Source organism: Lonchura striata, chromosome 8, assembly GCF_050655825.1.
Source record: "Lonchura striata isolate lonStrDom1 chromosome 8, ASM5065582v1, whole genome shotgun sequence".
Taxonomy (NCBI): domain Eukaryota; kingdom Metazoa; phylum Chordata; class Aves; order Passeriformes; family Estrildidae; genus Lonchura; species Lonchura striata.
Genome location: NC_140710.1, coordinates 640,895 through 658,155, shown reverse-complemented (window position 1 = coordinate 658,155; position 17,261 = coordinate 640,895). Strand labels below are relative to the sequence as shown.

The window sequence follows — 17,261 nt, the reverse complement described above, 5'->3', positions numbered from 1 at the left end:
AGGACCCCTGACGACACGGGTTTCCTGTAGTCCTCACATCTTCTACAGCAAGAAAGGGATGAGTCAGAAATCATTGCAGAGCACTTTATTACCCAGGTAATTAAATCTGTTGACTCAAAGAACTAAACCCTCAGTTTATTGAGCACAACGTGATTTGCACACTCCCTGAGAAGCTGTGCCACATCCCAGACCATTACAGCATGGTGTGGCAGAGTGCACGCACGCTTCTCGGAGCTCTGCAAAGCTTCTAGCACGGGAAGAAGCAAACGAAGGAGCAGCACCCTGCAAAGCTGGCTGTGCCACGGGCAGGGTGTCAGGGAAACAGCGGCTCTGGCTGCAGCAGGGCAGCAGTGAGCTGCCTCCAGAGAGCTGTCGGCGCTGCAAAAGCATCAGTTCCAGATGCATTTCTCTCCGTGTTGCACAGAGTGAACCTTTCCCCTCTCAGGTAGCCACCTCTCAGAGATGCACTCTGCCTGTCAGGCAGGCAGAGCCCGTGACGGCGCCTGAGGAGGTTTTGGGCTCTCCCAGCACAGGCTCGCTCCTAACGAGACATGCTCCAGTGCCTTCTGGAACATTCCCAGCTCTGCTGCCTGCCAGCCTGGGACTCCTCATGTGGGCAGGGGGGCAATGCTGTCCATAAATCGACTTCCAGCACCCAAACAGTCCCAGCACTGCAGCCGTGGGTGTGCCAGGGGAGGCTGCCTGAGGGGACACCACGCCATGGACACCACAGCAGCCAGCACAGGTCCTCAGCTGCACCTGGAGCCCTGTCCAAGCTAAACCTCCCCGGCACAACCTGAGCCATTTCCTCTCCTCCTGTCCCTGCTTCTGGAGCAGAGCCCGACCCCCCGGCTGTCCCCTCCTGGCAGGAGCTGTGAGAGCCACAAGGGCCCTGAGCCTCCTTTGCTCCAGGCTCAGCCCCTTCCCAAGCCCCTCAGCCAAGCAGGAATCTCCCACTCCAGGAGTCTCTGCAGGTACATTTTTGTGTGCAGGAGAAGCAGCCTTGAAAAAATGTTTTCCTGTGAGACTTCTGCTGTCTGGCATACGAGAGTCAAAGATTAAGATCAAGAGAAAATCACATCATGAATAATTTAGTCCCTAAATTTACCATCTTACTCTGCAGAGGCTATTGGAAGGAAGGATGCATTCCCTGGTATTTATCCCATGCACAGATGCACTGGAAAATAACCCCAGAATTTCCAGCTATTGGCTAGATTGTGAACTGTCACAATTACAGTGTTCAGAGCCCTCTCCAGCTGCAGGGTGAGGGCATTGCTCATGCACACGGTGTGGAAAGGAAATTTAGGGAATGACTCCCAGCCAGTTCAGCCTCCCCAGGGTCGTGCATGGATGAGCAGCTGGGGAGGGAACCACGGAGTGCAGCTCTTCCCCTGCTCCCCTGCTCCAGGATGGTGGGATGGGGAGAGGGAGCCCGTGGGGCACTCAGCTGGCAGGGGAACAGTGAGCAGGGGACACACCGAGCTGGTGCTGGGATGGGGTGACAGCGGCTGCAAACTGCTCCAGTTTTATATGTCAAGAGGGGGCACTCCATTTGTTGGGTCCCTCTCCTTCATTCTTCTCTGAGCAGCTTTTCTCCCACAGTCTCAATTTTGTGGCTCTGAATTCCCAACCATCATTAATTCTTCTTCCATGAACACAGAAGTCTTTGTTGCACTTTATTGATAAAGTGTTCTCTGTTTGGTTTTATTATTGCTATGTATTGATAGTTTGTCCTCACCAAAAAAGGAAAAATCCAATCCATGGCAATAAAATTGTATGAGGGCTATAAAGAATATTAAATTACAATGTTGAGATACCCTGGGCATTTTATTTGAAGGCCAGATTGGTCTGTATTTGCTGTTGGTTGCTCTCACACGCCCTGGCTGTGCAGTGAGCATCCCTTGCAGTGGAGCAGGACCCTGGGCTGTGTGGCTGCTCTGCTCGTGTGAGGGATAGTGTGGGGGTCCAGCAGGGCCTGGAGATCACTGGGATGGGGCAGGAGCAGAGGCAGGAGCAGCAGGATCCAGCAGGGCCTGGAGATCACTGGATGCAGCAGGAGCAGCAGGAGCAGCCTCATGCCCACACCAGATGGACACTGCTCATCCCTCTGCCAGCCCAAGTTCTCCAGTACCTCGGGATGGGGGTGTGGTGAAGCCCATAGAAAAGCCTTTGCCTTCATCTAATTTAGGAATTCATCTCATGAATCAAAAGGCTACAGGAGGCCAACTGTAACATTTAATTAATATTTCCCATCTGCTTTTTAGCGCTGCTTTAATTACAAATGGTTAATTTAGTCACAGGGTGAGTTGATCGTAGATAGGGAGTGGCCAGAGCTGGTACAGCCAAAAAGACATGCCAGGATCTCCCCCAAAAGAGGGGGGCAGCCTGGTGGGATCTCCCCCAAGAGAGGGGCCAGCCTATTGGGATCTCCCCCAAGAGAGGGACCAGCCTGGAGGGATCTCCCCCAAGAGAGGGGCCAGCCTGGTGGGATCTCCCCCAAGAGAGGACACCAGCCTATTGGGATCTCCCCCAAGAGAGGAGCCCAGCCTGGAGGGATCTCCCCCAAGAGAGGAGCCCAGCCTGGAGGGATCTCCCCCAAGAGAGGACACCAGCCTATTGGGATCTCCCCCAAGAGAGGAGCCCAGCCTGGAGGGATCTCCCCCAAGAGAGGACACCAGCCTATTGGGATCTCCCCCAAGAGAGGACACCAGCCTATTGGGATCTCCCCAGGGCTCTGAGCAGCCTTGCCCCAGGGCTCAGAGGCAGGATGGAACGCCTGGGCAGCTGCAGAAGCCTGGAGACACAACAAGCCTTGGAGCCTCCCCAGGCCCTCGGGAAGGCCCTGGAGAGCCCTGGCAGGGTCTGCAGAACGTTCTGGGTGCCGGTGGCTCCCGAGAGCCACCCCAGCCCGTGGGGCCAGTCGGTGCTCCTGGCCGAGCTGTCTCCAGGCAAAACGGCTGCAAAAGTGACTTAAAGTGAAATTCAAAAGCTGCTTACAGCTCCAGCATCCTTGGGTTTTGCTTCCTTCTCACTCCCTCTGAAATATTTCCTTTTGATATTTTAATTTCTTTTGGGCTGACTTTAAGGAAGAACGTTGGGTTGAAACAGATGGTTGTCAGCAAACCAATGCCTGCGAAGCACAATTGAGAATTAGCTACAAAAACCCAAAACTTGGCAGCAGCCGAATCCTCTTGATATAATTGTCAAAAGAAATCTGGCTTGGAAAAAATTTTTCAATAATATTTTCAAAATTCAAATGACTGAAACTTTAAACAAACAAAATACACTTTATTTGAGTGCGTGCAAGTGGTAACGACAAACCTGCAAAGGTCATTCCCAAAAGAGCACACGTGACCCACAAAACTCCAGATGAGGTTCTTTCACCCCGGCTCGGCTGCTGAATGGCAGGACGTGGTGTCCAGGGAGCTGCCTTCAGCAGGAGAATTTCACCGAGCCTTTTCTCCGTGGCTGTGGTCAGCCCCTTTCCCTGGCACCGAGAGCCACCGGGGTCCGCTGGCTGCCTTGGGGACATCAAACTGGCCAGGGGGATGCACGCTGAGCAGTCCCCCTTTACCCTTCAACACAAAAATGCTCACTGGTGGCTTGATGGAAAGCCTCTCTCCCGCCTGCATTTTTCAGAGAGAATTTGTTTACTTTGGCAGGGATCTCCAGTGTGGCCCGGTTAGGCTTGTTGGGAAGACCAAAAGTCAGTAAATTGCAGATACTCCTGTGAGAGGATGCAGGGTCTTCTCTCAGCTCCAGCGTGTCCCAGGGTGAACCTTTTGCTCTTTTGATCTTCAGCCATTAGCATTTCTTTATGGATGAGATTGTTTCACATGAATCCAGTGTGAATTTATTCCAGTCTGAGAAAATATTTACTGATGAACAAGTGTGAACACAGGGAAAAAAAGAAAGGAAGAAATAAGTTTGTTTTCTGGGTTCCCTTTGACATTTGAATAGGATATTTTATATATATAAATAAAAATAAAAATAAAAATAAAAATAAAAATATTGATATAGAATATAATATATAATATATAATATATAATATATAATATATAATATATAATATATAATATATAATATATAATATATAATATATAATATATAATATATAATATATAATATAATAAAAATAATATATAAATATAATATATATAATTATATATAAATATATAAAAATACAGCAGAGCCATAGATCCCAGCAGAGAGCTGGGAGGGAGTGAGAAAGGGGCTCAGCATCCCTGATACACGCGGCCAAAGCTGGCATGGAAGGACGCCAGGTCTGGGCCGTGTGGGAGAGGGGAGAAGCTGGGAGCAGGGAACAAGGGCACCATTCCTGCCCCGCAGTCCTGCTGCCCAGCAGCGTCCGAGCCGAGTGACCGCGACCCGGCAGCCCTCAGCAGATGTAGACGCCTCCTTGAAAGATTCATGGAATGTATCTGTGACAGCACCATTAAGGTTATTCTTGGGTAAATCGCTCCAAACACCACCTAATTGTCACAGCTCCCAGCGTTTGACAGCGCTCCTCATTTGGAGCTCACAATGCCCTCCATTGTCCCGGGTGCCTAATTGGCGGACAGAGGCCATTCATCACCGGTGACACGGGTGTGGAGCGAGGTCGAGGTAATCCATCACTGCCCGGCTCCTCGCAGGGACCGCCGCGGCGCCGGCAGAAGGGCTGGGCAGAGCCCACGGGATGGGCAGAGCCCACGGGCTGGCAGAGCCCACGGGATGGGCTGGGCTGGGCAGAGCCCACGGGATGGGCAGAGCCCACGGGATGGGCTGGGCAGAGCCCACGGGCTGGGCAGAGCCCACGGCTGGGCAGAGCCCACGGGCTGGGCTGGGCACACAGACTGGGCTGGACAGTGCCCATGGAGTGGCTGGGCACACAGACTGGACTGGGCTCGGCACACAGACTGGGCTGGGCAGTGCCCACAACCTGCAGTGGCAGATGTGGAGCTCCCAGACAGGCTTCATGGGAGATAAAGCCCACTCAGGCTTTCAGAGCCATGCTGGGCACACCCCAGGGTTCCCCTGCTCTGGTCCTGAGGTGGCCGGACCGCTCATCACAGGGCACCTCAAGCTATAGGTTTGTCCTCTCCTGGGTCTTCCTCACACCCTCGTAAGTTCTGGCTCTGTGGTGTTGCTGGCCATGGCCTCCTTCCTGCTGGCACATTCTCCTGCTCCCAGCCTGTTCCCAGCCGTACCCCGCGGGCAGGGCTCCCCGTGAGCCCCCGTGGCTACTCCTGTGGCTGACCCCACCAGCACCCGCTGACGAGTGTCCTCTGCAGCAGCACTGTGCTAAGGAGGGGTCCCTATGGCACCTTGCTAGGAACACGCCCAGAGCAATGACTTCTTCAGTCTGATTACATTTTTCGATCATTTAACTGTTTTTAATCCATTTAATTTCTGAGGCATTACTGGGTATAAGGCAATTTTTCAAAGTTCCTGGGGCAGTGAATCAAATTATGTTAGGAAACCTGTTTTGTGGCAGTTACCTTCAGTCAGCAAAGTTATCATCCCCCATGGCAAATGTCTTTAAGGCTTCTGCACCATAAAACCACTACACTTGGCATTAATTGCACTATGGAACTGAAGAATTCGTTACTGAAGATTTCTCACACAAGTATTTCCATTATTATTTCTGGGCCTGACAACTGCTCATTGGTTATGAGATTTTAAGGACAGACAGTAAAGAATTTCTCCTCCTCAGGAACCAATCCGTTGTTCCAGGGTTTGTTAAAACTTATTATTAATGTCTTGGAGTATTCAACTCAGTTAATTCCCCTGTGTACGAGCTATCCAGTCATGTCACTGTGAGTGCTTCTGAGCACTCCTGTCCCTCAGCAGGCAAGGCAGGACTGTGATTGTCACTTGCAGATAATTTCCTCCCTTGTTTCTAAATTTACCAACTGGTATCTCCAGCATCTTTAGCTCCCATGTTCTTCTCTGTTCCCTGAGGGCCTGTGGGCATCCCCTGGCGTCCATCCTGCTGTCCATACCTCTACTGCTGTGTGTGTTGGGCACAAGGGCAGCATTCCCAGCCCTTGCCTCCTCATTTCTCATGGCTTTCAGCACGTGGTGCCAAGTGCCCTCCTGTATTGCCCTCCCTGGCCATTCCCTTCTCTTTTCCCAAAGCCATGCTTTTTCTGCAGTGTGATTGCTGAAGCTTTCTTTAATTTCCAAAAGCACAGGTTTTGGAAATGCAGGTGAACCCGGTGGGAAGAAATGCTGATGTCTGACTCCAGCTCAGAAGGCTGAATGATTTCTTTATTATAACTATACCATAATACATTAATATACTATTTAAAGGAGATACTAAAACTACAAACCTACTTTTTCTAACTCCCATATCCAATTCACTGACAACTGGTGACCCTCGCTGAGAGCCTAGCCTCAGGGGGGTTGGATTTGCCATAGGCTCAAACAATCCTCACCAGAATCCAACCAGGCAATCACCCCAGGTAAACAATTCTCCAAGCACATTCCACATGGGAAAACAAGGAGCAGAAATAGAAATTGTTTTCTCTTTTTTCCCTCTGTGCTCCCCTATGAAAAATCCTGAGAGAGAGAAGACTGTCCCTACTAACACAGAGTGTGACCCGTGTGCTGGGGCTCCTCCTGCCCCTGCCGTGTGGCTGGAAGCTGCAGCTCCCGTGCTCAGCTGTGTTCTGGCTCGCCGTGGCTCAGCATATGTGCCGTGTTTTGGGCTGAGCACCCCAGGGCACAGCAGCGCCCTGGCCGTGCCTGCTGCTGGAAAGGTGCTTCAGTGCATCTCGAGATAATAGCTCAGAAAGCAAACAAAAACTCAGAAGAAAGAAAAAATATTTTCTCTGGAAAACAGTATGAATTTTTCATTAAAAGCTGCACTCAGCCTGTCTGATGAGTGCTATGAGGTTATCCTGGCTGGAGAACACCCAGCTGCCACCTGTGAATCTCTCCTGTCTCTTTTGACATCTTTAACTTAAAAACTTCTCTATTATTTTTTTCCAGCAGTTTCTCTTCAGCATCACCTCTTCTGGCAGCCAGACCAGAGCCCAGGTAACAAGCTGGCAGCTCTCCAAACAAGACTTCAAACAGTCCTGCTCTGCCAGACCCTCAGGTGGAGACAGCGGTGTAACATGGGGCCAGATCCTGGGCAGCCCCACACCCCACATCCCACACCCCACAGCCCACACCCCACAGCCCACATCCCACAGCCCACACCCCACAGCCCACATCCCACACCCCACATCCCACAGCCCACAGCCCACATCCCACAGCCTACAGCCTCACACCCCACAGCCCCTCATCCCACACCCCACATCCCACACCCCACAGCCCCACATCCCACACCCCACAGCCCCTCATCCCACACCCCACATCCCACACCCCACAGCCCCACATCCCACACCCCACAGCCCACCACGGTGCCTGTGTGGCCTGAGCTACTCCTCAGCCACTGCAAAACAGCTCAGAGCTGGGTTAGGCTGGCAAATGGAATAGGAAAAAGAGAGGTCACTGATGATTTATGCCCTCCCATGGCAGGTGTAGGATCACAGACAGGTTTGAGTTGAGAGGCACCCTAAAACTCATTCCATCCAACCCCCCTGCCATGGGCAGGGACAACTTCCACTGTCCCAGGCTGCTCCCAGCCCCATCCAGCCTGGCCTTGGGCACTGCCAGGCATGGAAGTGGATCCAGGGGCCGGCACAGCTTCTCTGGGATTTCTCCACACCCACAGGAATGGATTTCTCCCCAGTATCCCACCCATCCCCGCCCTTGCAGGGAAGGGAGAACGGGTAGGAAAACCATAAGGGATCCACATGTCCACCATTGCCCAAAATACCAACCAATGCCCCATATATAAATATAACATTAGGCATTATATCACATACGCATAATCAGGAAATGGTGAAATTTCCATGGCTATCGAGGCTTGATTTTCATGGGAGCAGCTGATGTGCAAGCAGCCCTTCCCTGCAGAGCACAAACACACTCTGACCAAACTGCCCTCACAGCAGGCTGGCAATGGTGCCATGCAAATGTCCTTGATCTTTTGCTATAAATTCAAAATTCTTTCAACCTAGGCTCATAAAATCATTAGGAATAAGTTGTTGTGGTAGAAAGAAACCTATATCATTTTGCAAAGAAGCCCTCTGAGCAGGGCAGTCTGAGGGACAGCTGATGCCAGAGGTGGCTGAACTGACAGAACCTGATTAAATTTGGCCTTGGGACAGAAGCTGAATTCAGCCCTGGATATGGCAGAGCCCTGGGAGGGGACAGTCTGATGGGCATCAAAAGCCGGAGCAAATCTCGTCACAGCCCCTGTGAAGTGAAACCAATGGGTTTTACACAGCAGTGCTTAAGGGCTTTTATGTGTGTAAAATCCCAGTCACAACAAGGCCCTGATGTCTTCTTCTTCTTCTTTTAGCTTTCATGATTCGCTTTTGGAAATACACATTGAAATAAAAGCAAAAATAGCACATGCAATGCTATAATGTGGACCAGGTGGCCAGAAATTCCCCACGTGTAAATCATGAGTCAGTGTTTCCTTCTGCACTCAAAGAAAAATTGTCTTTGCTCAACCATCCCTGCAGCCCCACTGGGTATGTAGCTCTGCCTTTCCCCAGTGAAAATTAGGAAAATGAGGCATGACTCTGACACACTTTCAGGCTTAACAAGTAAACACTTGAAAATACAGCAAATTAAATATATCTGAAGAAATAAGGCAAAAAAAAAAAAATTATCATTTTCCAATTAATTAATATTAATACTGGAACTTCAAATGGGAGATCCTCCTCAAGGCTTGGAGCACGAAGCTCCTACGGCTGCTCAGGAGAGGCTAAAGCTGGTGCAAATGGCCCCACTGGGGAGAGGAGCTGTCTCAGCTGGCTCTTGGAGGAGCACCAGAAAACGGTTACCACTCTATGAGCAACACCTGAAAACACTTACAATAATTTACTCACAGCTAGGAAGATGCCCATATATGTGTTCACCCCTCCACTGACAAACACAGTGGGTTGGTTGGTGTGGGAGCAGTGGAAAGAAGAAATGGAGCTGCTTCACTCCCGTCCTATTGCCTCTGTCCACGGTTTTTATGGAGTGGTGCAGCCCAGCTGCCCTTTATTGTGTATCATGTACAGAATCACAGACTGGTTTGGGCTGGGAGGCACCTTCAATGTCATCAATCCCTGCCATGTGCAGGGGCACATCCCACTGTGCCAGCCTGCTCCAGCCCTGTCCAGCCTGGCCTGGGACACTGCCAGGAATGCAGGGGCAGCCACAGCTTCCCTGGGAATTCCATCCCAGGGCCTGCCCACCCTGCCAGGGAACAATTCCTTCCCAGCACCCCAGCAATGCTGCTCAGAGCGAGGCTTTCTGGCTCTCCCTCCTTGCAGATCTCCCTCCCCCTTCCAAAATTAGTGGCAGACTGCAAATATTTTGCCATCTAACCTGCTCTAAATGCAGCATAATAAACTGAAAGGACAGTGCCAAAAGCCCCCACTTCATTGGCTTTGGGAAGGGAGAGGGCACCAGCCCAGAACTGTTTTCCTTTCCGTGTGTCCCTTGTCCCTGTGGCACGGGGACACCGCCGTGCCCTGCTGGGCTGCCCTCATCCTGCAGCACCCAGGGCAGGGAGGATGGATTAGCAGCTCAGCTCAGCCCCGAGATTCTTTACTGCCTGTTTCTCAGCCGGGAGAGCAGGGACCAGGGGATGAGGAGGGAGCACCCAGAGCTGCTGAGGCCGAAGGAGAGCAGGAAGAGCTCCCGAGGGCCAGAGCAGGGGCTGCTCCCCTGTCGCAGGCACGTTCTTCTCTCTCTCAGGATTTTTCATAGAGGGGCACAGAGAGAAGAAAGAGAAAATTTCTATTTCTGCTCCTTGTTTTTCTCATGTGAAATGTGCTTGGAGAATTGTTTACCTGGGGTGATGGCTTGGTTGGATTCTGGTGAGGATTGTTTGAGCCTGATGGCCAATCCAACCCACCTGGACTCTGGAGAGAGGGTTATGAGTTGTGAGTTAGATTTGGTAGTTAGAAAAAGTAGGTTTGTAATTTTAGTATCTCCTTTAAATAGTATATTAATGTATTATGGTATAGTTATAATAAAGAAATCATTCAGCCTTCTGAGCTGGAGTCAGACATCAGCATTTCTTCCCACCGGGTTCACCTGCATTTCAAATATTCCCCCAGAGCCCCCCAGCCACAGAAGGTTTGCTAAAGCGTGGATATCAGCCCGTGAACACATCAGATAAATATTCCAGAGTGCCTGTGCCAGCGGGTGATAACCTGGCAGTGTTTGGGTTTGGCTTTAAAAGCCAATGACACCCTCTGCATTCCCTTGGCAACTGAGGCACTGCAGAGAAACTCCTTTACATTTAACAACTCTAAATGTGTTGACACACATCAAATCCTGATCCGGGGTAGGTTTAAGTGACACATGTCATCTGACTGGAGGGTTTATGTGTTTCCAGTGTGAACACAAAAAGGCTCAGCATGTCTGAGGAGAAGCAGAAATCAGATCTGTGACAACAAAATTTGCTTGCAGATAATTAATCACATTTGTAAATAAGTGAGGCCATATTTCCATCCCTTTTGTTTCTTCTTAGGATCTACAGGTCAACTCTTGCTGTGAAAATATTAACAGCAAGCAGATTTGCCAGTCACAGGCGGCAGAAGCGACTGAGGATGTGTTTGGGTGATCAGACAGACATGTTTGTGCCAGAAGGACTCCCAGCCCCGGGGCTCTGGTGAGCACAGCAGGCCAAGGGTCTTCCACGAGGGTCAGCCTGTAAATAACCTGAGCAGGCTGTCTGCTGCACTGAGGAACAAACCAAACCCTTCAAAGAAATACTTAGGAGCCTGAAGCTGCAGGAGGGTAGATTTAGTTGGGATATTGGGAATTAGGAATTGTTCCCTGGCAGGGTGGGCAGGCCCTGGCATCCCTGGCACTGCCCAAAGCCAGGCTGGAGCAGCCTGGGAAAGGGGAGGTGTCCCTGCCAAGGCAGGGGTGGCACTGGGTGGGCTCTGAGGTCCATTCCAACTCAAACCAGTCTGGGATTCTGTGATTCTATGATTCATCCACACCTGGATGTTTGGTTTACTGGCAGGCCATTACATTTTCCTGGCAGCACGTGCCTCACAATACCCAGAACATCATCACTGCAGCTGTGGCTGAAGTATGGGGCAGAAAAAGTGGAGACTTGTGCACTAGAAGTATCCTGGGAATTAACATTCCCAGCATCCCAAGCCCCCTTGCTGCCCACAGTGCAAGAATGGTTCTGCAGCTTTAGTGTTTCCAGGTTGGCACACATGCACAGGGACTGTGTGTGTGTGGGGAAACCTATTCCCAAATTTTGGAAGCAATTTCTGAATCAGAGAGATGGGATCCTACATCTTCTCTGTGCAGGTTCTTTACACCGAGGATACAACCTCTTTCTTGAAACCAGCTAATGAGCTCTGCCTTCAAAAGCCAATATCTGTTTTCCCCAGAACTATTGATTGCAACTCGATATAATTCATCCACATAGGTTCTTGTTAAAAACAAAAATAGCAAGCAGGCTATTTAAGTGCCTATCAACAAAAGATGCAATTTTAGTTAAGTCTCTTTGGGTTCTTAAATATGTTGTGATTATCAGAGGGAGAAAGAATTACAGGACAGATAAGAACACTCAAATCTTGTAATCTAATGTGTTCCACAGTGGATTTTTCCTCACTTCCAAAACCTCCAGGAAACGCCGGGATTCAGTGACCCCCAAACACACCTGGGTAACCTCGCTCCCAACACATCCAGCTGAGGGAGGGAGGGAGTAGCAAAAGCCACAGCACAGATGAGGGACAGGCACAGCCATGAGGAGCATCCCTGGCACCGAGCATCCCTTGTGTGCAGGTGCTGAAGGAGGTCCTGGCCCTTCCCTGCCCGCCCTACTGCAGTGGCTTTAACATTCTCCACACACCAATGCTCCCCATATGCCTGGAGAGAGCAGGCTGGAGTTGCATTCTCCCCACGCCTGTTTGGAAACAGATTTTGGTGCTTACTACACGTTTTTCTGCACTTGCAAAGGCACAGAAGACGCTCTGCAGCTGGGGGGTGCGTACAGCAGTGTTTATGTGGTTGGTTAATGAGATGAATTTTCTATGTGTGATGCTTTCAGGACTGTGGCATTCTCCCATTTGTGAAGCTTCTGCAAGTGGCAGGAGGGAGCAGGGAGGAGAGGGGTACTGCGGGACAGCAAACCCCACCCAGGTGTGGCACAGAGGAACCACAGCAGGCTCAGGGGCACCGAGGCCACCCAGTGCTGCTTCGGGGGTGTCAGGGCGTGCCAGGCACATTCATCTCTCTTTCAGGATTTTTCATAGAGGAGCACAGAGGAAAGAGAGAGAAAACAATTTATATTTCTGCTCCTTGTTTTCCTCATGTGGAATGTGTTTGGAGAATTGTTTCCCTGGGGTGATGGCTTGGTTGGATTCTGGTGAGGATTGTTTGAGCCTGGTGGCCAATCCAATCCAATCCAATCCAATCCAGCCCACCTGGGGCTGGACTCTCAGAGAGGGTCACAAGTTGTGAGTTAGATATGGGAGTTAGAACAAGTAAGTGTGTAGTTTTAGTATCTCCTTTAAATAGTATATTAATGTATTATAGCGTAGTTACAACAAAGAAATCATTCAGCCTTCTGAGCTGGAGTCAGACCTCAGCATTTCTGCCCACCGGGTTCACCTGCATTTACAGTACCAGGGCTGGGCAGACAGCCCCTGTGTGCCCCTCAGCCCCACGTCGTGCCCCACGGAGCCCCAGCACAGCCCTGCCACCAGCTGCCTTCTGCTCCTGGCTTGCCTCCCAAGGGCTCTCCGTGGACAAAACGGGGCCAAGCGCTGGGGCAGGCACGGCTGTGGCTTTTGACAGGCCATGGGCAGCAGAGCAGGAGGGGTGGCACCAGGTGACACCCGGCTCTGTGGGGCTGGCTGGTGGGGCCAGGCTCTCTGGGAGGGACTGCTCTGGCTCCCCTCAGGGCTCTCCTGCAGCCCCAGAGCTGCTGTCAGGGAACACGGGGCATCCAGCACTCCAACCATCTCTGTCTCCTGCTCAAACCTGCCCTCTCCCACCTCCCCGCGGTGTGCAGCACCTCTGCTGCTGCCTGGCCCTGTGTGCATGGTGGGCACAGCAGGCACAGGGCAGGACCTGATCCCCAGGGAAGCCTCGGACAGCTCTCCTGCTCCTCTGGGACACTGAGCCTGCACAAGCAAAGCTTCCTGAAATTCTACTATTTAGGTTTATTCAAACTGAAAAAAAATGGAAATCAGAAAACAACCTGAATTTGACACTGGAGTTTCTGGGATTTGCATTAAAATGAACTGGATTCCCAGGCTGCTCCAAGCGTGTGCTGTGCTACAACATGGCAGTAGAGTTTTCAACTCAAGTTTTCTGCCTGTTTGCAGGATGTGTTTCTGCAGGATTCAGTTTACAAGCCAAACTTTGGCAAGATCATTCTTATATTTCCTTCATATCTCCACAGATCTGACTTGCTTAATTCTTAATCCAGTGTGCAGTAAGAGAAGCCATTTGACCTCATCAGCTTTGATGTCTCAGAATGATGGGAAGTGGAAAATTACAGAAAACTTTTCTTGCTACTCTCTCTGACCATCAGTGAGAAAGAGCAGAAGGTGATGTGTTAAGACACCCTGACTCAGGCTGAGATTTAATTGCCCTCTAGTACTCTCCCTGGTGAAGCAGTCTTGCACAGGCACAAAAGGTCGCCAGAAGAGCCACAACCTGCAAGAACTCAACTCCAGTTTCCAGGAAAATACCCAAATAAACAAGTGAACCAACTGGATGTCCTAGCAAGGAAACAAAAGGAAAACAAAATGTCAACACTGATTTGTAAGACACTTGATGTCAGTTCGCTCTCAGGTTTTTCCAGGGCCCAGTGGGGACCCTGTGGAGAGGAGAGCGAGGTGTTCTCCACCTGAGCTGGGCAAACACTGCCCGGAGAGGGGAAAGTCCTCAGAGACCTTCCCTGGAGGATAACGAGCAGCAGCCAAATGGGGGAAGAGCTGGGCAGGGCTCTGCAGGCAGGCACGGAGCCCTCAGAGGAGGCTCTGCAGGCAGGCACGGAGCCTTCAGAGGATCTGCAGGCAGGCACGGAGCCCTCAGAGGAGGATCTGCAGGCAGGCACAGAGCCTTCAGAGGCTCTGCAGGCAGGCACGGAGCCTTCAGAGGCTCTGCAGGCAGGCACGGAGCCCTCAGAGGAGGCTCTGCAGGCAGGCATGGAGCCTTCAGAGGAGGCTCTGCAGGCAGGCACGGAGCCCTCAGGGGCAGGCACGGAGCCCTCAGGGGCTGTGTTCCAAACCCACAGGCTGCGGGCTGTGTGGAGGGCACCTCGCCCGCCTCGCTGGGCCTGGCTGGGAAGCGTTTCCAGCCCGGAGCCACCCGGGCTGATGAGCCCTTACTGGAATACAAGAGCAGCTGCCTGCACGAAGGATGGGGAAGAGGGCTCTCTATCAAATTAAAAGGATTGGATTATATTTTAAATTGATTGTAAGCTTCAGAGATTCTTGTTCCAGTAAAAGTATTGATCAGTGGGGGATTTGCATATTCCTGTTTCACGGTACGAGGTGGTTCAGCCACCAGCAGTTACTGCAGGGCTGGTTAAGTAAAACGGGAAAAGATTAAAGGCTGCAGGAACATTTTTTCACATTGCCAAAAAAATATTTTTTCCTAGGATAAAGTTAAAATTCTTTAATGTACACTTTATTTTTCAATAGATTTAACTAGCAATGAACACAAGCTTTGCTGCAACATCTCCTTACCTTTAATGACTTGCCAGATTTTCAGCACCAACATGAGAAGAAAAACAACGGAACAGCTTCGGTCTGATTTTTAGCTCCTCTGAAGTACTTCTCAGTTACAAGAGCTCTAGCAGGAATGCCATTCTTAATTACCAGAGCTGTGCTGTATCCACGTCTGACATCGCAGTCCTGTGCTCTGAGGTGGGAGACAAGACTTCCTGATGCCACCAGCAGAAAGCAGAGTCAATATTTAGACATTTCAGATGGCTTTTATTTTTAGTTCTAGCAACTCCAGCTGGCCTCCCACTGCTAACCACCTCTTGCAGCAGCAAAGGTAAAACAGAAAAGGTTCTCAGGCCTTGGTGATGAGATGCGACCTCAGAGAGCAGTGTGGGCACGTTGTGGTCCCACGGGATGCCAGGGAGCAGCACCCTGGGCTTTGCGGGGAGCCCCGAGGTGCTCCCGTGGGAAAACCCCCATTTCCCAGCTCCCTGCTCCCCCCTGCCCTTCCAGCTGCCCCACCAGCAGTCCCAGGCACAGTGCTCCTCACCAGGTGCTGCCTGGCCCACTGCACGAGAAATGGTGCCTGGGAAGGATGCTCTGCCCGACGCCCAACCCTGGGAGCAGAAAGTCTGTGAGCAGCAGCCGAGGGCCATCTCAGCTCCACTCCTCCATCCCACCAGAGAAACACACCCACAACTATTTACTGATTTCTGCCCCAAGCTGGGGGAGCCCCTGGGGGTGCTGGGCTGGTCCCACAGTGTGGGAGCACCAGGGGGGACTTCAGGACAGCTGAGGAATCCCCTCCCTGCCCTCCTGGGTGAGTTTCTTACCCACAGGCAGCACCCAACAGGCCATGGCGGCACAGAAGGAGTTGGATGAGGGGACAGAGGCCCAGGATCACTTCCTATTTCTGGCCACACATGGTTCTTCTGGCTCATTATTGTCACTTGGATTTTCCACTGTAAGAGGTCAAGCCATGCTGCCCACTCCTCCAATTGGGTAAGAAGCAATTCAGAAAACTTCTGCTTTATACAGTGCACACACAAAGCAATTTGAAATTTAAAAAATAAACAAATAAAAAAAGAAAGAAAAAGAAAAAGGTCAAAACGCACCCCCATCCCACCCCACATCAGATTTATGGCAAGACCCAAGACAGAAAACCATGAGAGTCAAGTCAAACTTCAAATGCCTGGAATCAAACCATGTGAGAGGCGAGCATTTGCCCTTCTCCCTGGTTTAGATCCGAGCACGGGAAGCACAAGCACTTCCCTGGCTTCAGAGCCAGGCAGAACAAAGGCAGTGCAGTCCCACAGCCCCAGCCCGGGGAGCCACTCACCAATGCGGGCACGCAGCCTCCCACACCTGCAGATCAGCCAGGAGAGGTTCCCAAAAGATTCCGGGCATGCAGAGCCCTCTCATGCCCACAGATCGAGCAGGAGAAGCTCCCAACAGGATTCCAGGCATGCAGAGCCCTCTCATGCCCACAGATCGAGCAGGAGAAGCTCCCAACAGGATTCCAGGCATGCAGAGCCCTCTCATGCCTGCAGATCAAGCAGGAGAAGCTCTCAACAGGATTCCAGGCATGCAGAGCGATGCTCACAGTCACAGCAGCGCCGTCAGTAAATTTGATGTGGCAGATGGGATCTCTTTCACCAGGAATTAGAATATGATCTTTAGAAGATGAGTCCATGGTACAAGACCTCAGGAGAATCGCAGGGATGAGACCACTGCAGCTCCTGCCACCTGCCTGGCTCAGGAGGGATGGTTCTGAGAATACTTCAATCACAAAAGGTTTCTTTTTTGTCTGCACGAGCTCTCCAGCAGGACCAATTCTGTACCTATTTCTGTAAGGACAAGCAGAATCGCACTCCTTTACAATTACCCTAGATGGAATTTCTCAGCCAGGGATCTGGGAACTGCAGGGATTCCAGGTACTCACCCAGGATCCTTCAGGGACAGTGTACTTCATGGTCTTCTCCCTGGACATCCTCTCTGATGGCCTGCAGTCCCAGAAAGCATCCCCACAGAGGGATACAAGTCACACCCTCCAAAATGGTTTACCTTCAAGTGAAATTCTGCTTCTGCTCATCTTTAAAAGCTTTTCCTCACATATCACACTCTTTGGAAAACACTCTGCTCCAGCACTGGGATTTCAGGTTCAGCTCAGGAGAATTCAGTTTTGTCTGAGGTATGTTGTTTTGCTGCTGTTTACGTTTTTGCCAAGCCACAATAAAGCCCAAGTTTGCAGCAAGGCTGTGATATGAAATCAGAGCACAGCGCTGTTACAAGACTGCCTTGCAAAGGTGAGCTCTGTCCCTGTGAACGTGGGCACGTGTCGGAGTCCAGCACATCCCTCTGGTGCCCTGGCTGCTCCAGACCCTAGCAGGGGCTCAGAGACCTTGGGATGAAGTCACAAACACCTGTGGCTGCGATTTTAGCCTGTGGAAAAAAACTGCTAAGTTTGTATGAGGAATTACAAACCACAAGGGT

The 17,261-nt window shown here is 51.0% G+C and overlaps 1 long non-coding RNA gene across 1 annotated transcript; it reads right to left on the bottom strand.

The window, feature by feature from the left end:
• Positions 1-2,740: 2,740 nt before the first annotated feature.
• Positions 2,741-16,084, bottom strand: LOC110477122 (uncharacterized). Its single transcript, XR_002466534.3, has 3 exons — positions 15,602-16,084; positions 14,790-14,964; positions 2,741-3,878 (listed from the first exon to the last, which is right to left on the bottom strand). It is a non-coding gene; the product is annotated as an uncharacterized LOC110477122 (long non-coding RNA).
• Positions 16,085-17,261: the final 1,177 nt, after the last annotated feature.